Source organism: Cynoglossus semilaevis, chromosome W (assembly GCF_000523025.1).
Source record: "Cynoglossus semilaevis isolate Cse_v1.0 chromosome W, Cse_v1.0, whole genome shotgun sequence".
In the NCBI taxonomy this organism is placed as follows: domain Eukaryota; kingdom Metazoa; phylum Chordata; class Actinopteri; order Pleuronectiformes; family Cynoglossidae; genus Cynoglossus; species Cynoglossus semilaevis.
In genome coordinates this window covers 6,992,802-6,996,156 of record NC_024327.1, presented here as the reverse complement: position 1 = coordinate 6,996,156, position 3,355 = coordinate 6,992,802, and the positions used below count along the sequence as shown (strand labels likewise).

The 3,355-nt window shown below is 43.6% G+C and overlaps 1 long non-coding RNA gene across 1 annotated transcript in view; it reads left to right on the top strand.

The window, feature by feature from the left end:
* The first annotated feature begins 1,472 nt into the window (after nt 1-1,472).
* The window catches only part of LOC112486390 (uncharacterized), a 27,689-nt gene continuing 25,806 nt past the window's right edge, over nt 1,473-3,355 (top strand). The window contains exon 1 of the long non-coding RNA XR_003048824.1: nt 1,473-2,259. This is a non-coding gene — a long non-coding RNA (uncharacterized LOC112486390). The remainder of the gene's footprint in view (nt 2,260-3,355) is intronic.

Sequence of the window (3,355 nt, the reverse complement as noted above, 5' to 3'; positions counted from 1 at the left end):
TTTTGACTCACACCACCCACTGGAGCACATATTAGGAGTCATCAGAACCCTACAGTCACGGGAAGACACCATTCCCACCACCAACAGAGGTAAGATGAGAGAACAGGGACACATTAGGACAGCTCTCGAGACCTGTGGCTATCCCAGATGGGCGTTTTTAAAAACAAACAAAAAGAGGCCCACAAAGAGGGAGGACAACAGGAGGAGGGGAGAGAGGGGAGTGATTCGTTCATGTCGTCATTCCATACATTTCAGGAGTTTCGGAAAAACTTAGGAGGATCTTTAACCAACACCAAATCCCCGTACATTTCAAACCTGGTAACACCCTAAGACAAAAACAGGTTCATCCCAAAGACAAGACTCCAAGGAACAAGCTGGACAATGTGGTTTATGCCATTCAGTGCAGTGAGGAGTGTACTGACCTGTACATTGGGGAGACTAAACAACCGCTACACAGGCAAATGGCCCAACACAGGAGGGCCAACTCCTCAGGATAGGACTCAGCTGTTCACATACACCTCAAAGACAAAACCCACTCCTTTGAGGAAAACAATGTACACATTTTGGCCATGGAAGACAGGTGGTTTGAGAGAGGGGTAAAATAAGCCATTTTTGTCAACCTGGAAAAACCATCACTCAACAGAGGAGGTGGACTCAGACACAACCTATCACCCACATACAAGGTTCTCTTAGGAACAATACCCAAAAGATTCTCCTCAATTTCACACATCAAAGAGGCATGTGACCGAAACCAGTCTGATGAGGATCGCAACGACCCATCGGACTCCTAACGCACTTCCCCAGTTGACCCCAACGGCCCACCCAACAGGGGGGAGCTGAAGTAGCTTTATTCTTTGTCACACCCAGAGTCTATATTTGCTGTACTCCCCACCACCAGTTAGAACTGAAGAAGCCTCTTGGATTAGAGGTGAAACGTCTTCTTTGAGAAAATTCACGTCCAATTGCCTATCAGAACGTGACCATGACCTGGATGACTGAGAATCTTCATAGCGAAAGATTAGTTCACAGGGAGTGATTCGTTCATAGTAGTGATGGGAAGACCGACTCTTTTTACTGATTCGAATCTTTGACTCTCGAACAGTAAAATGAACGAGTCGTGAACAAATAATTTTATTCGTTTTACAGCAGGTGGCGCTTTAGTCCTATTGTGGGCGTTGTAAAGAAGGCTGCGGTTCTCCGACACTGAATACTGAAGGCAACATGGTAGGCTTCCGCTGACAAAGTCTACAAAGCACACAAAATTCCATAAGCAATTAAACCATGTGAAAACATAAAGAAAAACACACCACAATGTAAAGATGAATGAGAGCAAAAGAGACCCGAGCTCTGTCACGTGACAAATGAAACGGATCTGCGAGAACGAAGCGAAAGATTAGTTCACAGAGAGTGATTCGTTCATAGCGAAAGATAAGTTCACAGCGAAAGATTAGTTCATAGTGAAAGATTAGTTCACAGAGAGTGATTTGTGAGTGATTCGTGAGTTCAATATGAACAAATCTTTCATATAACTCGGGAGTCGCGAGTCATATGAAAGATTCGTTTATGTCGAACGAATCACTCGCAAACGACAAATCACTACTGTGGATGGAACACGGCACATGAGTTGAGTTGATGTGTGAGACCGGGATTGTTCTGTTGTTTTGGCGTGGTTACCACCGACAGTAACCAAGTTCTGTAATCAAACAGAACTCTGTAATCAAACGTTTAGCAATAAATGCAGAAAGTTTTTTTCAAGATGGCAGCGCTCTGTGCGGCAACTTCGGCTCCCGGCTACACAGCCAAAACATCGCTAGATTGAAGAGAACATTGTTTTCTATAGTAAAAACTAAGCGAAACTGCGCTAGAAGTATATATGACCGTAAAGTTATACTAGGTTTAAGCAAGTTCGGACAGTTGGACTACGTAAAGTTAGAGACGCGGAGCACTCTACAGAGCCTTGGTCTTCTACGGCGGTCAGACCCAGCGGCCTACACAACAGCGGAGTCCCCTACCAGCACATGGCCGTCCACGGAGTCACCGGTGGCTCTTCCCTCCATTCTGCTTGCCAACGTACGTTCCATAGAATACCAACTGGATTACCTTAAAATGGACTTAACACTGGACTTGGTCTACATCAACATCAAGAAGGCCTTCAGAGCAGCCCCCCGCCCCCACCTTGGCTCCTCAGACCATCTCTCTGTTATGATAATTCCAGCATACCAGCCCCTGCTCATCGGAGAAAAGTCTGCTGTGAAGAAGGTAAGAGTGTGGCCTGAGGGAGCTATGTCTGCACTGCAGGTCTGTTGGACCTGATCGTCCCCACATCCAGGAAGTAGCACATAGATGCTGTTTAGCCAGAGCTCACCAGGTTCACTCTGACCCCACCCACCCCCACAATGGTTTGTTCACCCTGCTGGCATCAGGCAGGAGGTTCCGCAGCATTCGCTGCAGAGCAACAAGATTCAAAAACAGTTTTTCCCCTGGCCATCAGGCTGTTAAATACCCATAACTGCCCACAGTCTGTCTTTTAATGAAAAAATCAGGTGCAATACTATTGTGTAAGATTACTGAGCAATTAAGTGCAATATCACTGTGCAATATTTCCTGTTCAATTTCAGTGAATCAGCTCCAGCACTATTACTAGTTATTCCTGTTTACATTTGTCACTCCATACTGTTTATATTGATAGTTGTATGTACCTTACAGTTTACCTCAACACACTTCTGGTTCAAGGTTCTAGACCCACAGTCAATGCACATTGGAAATCTTGTGTGAGTCAACAGTTTTGTACAAACATTTTGTTAAAGAAAATAGAGGTAGGAAATATAAAGAATGATAAAATATAAAGTATAGAGTCTAGAATAAAATATACAATATAAAAAAACACTGTACATCAATGGTAAGGCATTATTGTCAAGAAGTGGATTGTATATGGGAAATACAGTCGTAGCCTCAAGTACTGACCAGCAGGACAGGACAATGTTGGAAACAAGTGATAAATAAGCAGCATAAGTTGTATTTTACAGATAGTGTAGTTCAGGGAATATTAGATTAGATGGGGGGTGTAGGAGATGGAGATAGAGAGAGACACAGGGGGAAGGTAAACAGAGAGGTGGGGCAGAGAGAGAGTATTGCACTATTAAGAGTATGCACATTTTATCATGGAACTGTACATTTAACATTAGAGGGAATTGCACATTGACTGACAGTGAATCATTATTGCAGCGGCATGAGTCTTATTGCACTTTATATTGCACAGTATTGCTTTGATGAGGTGTTTTTTAATTTCCATAGTATTTTTTATTTGCCATCATTCTAACTGTGGTCAGGAAAAAGCTGTTAAAGAAGCGAGTTC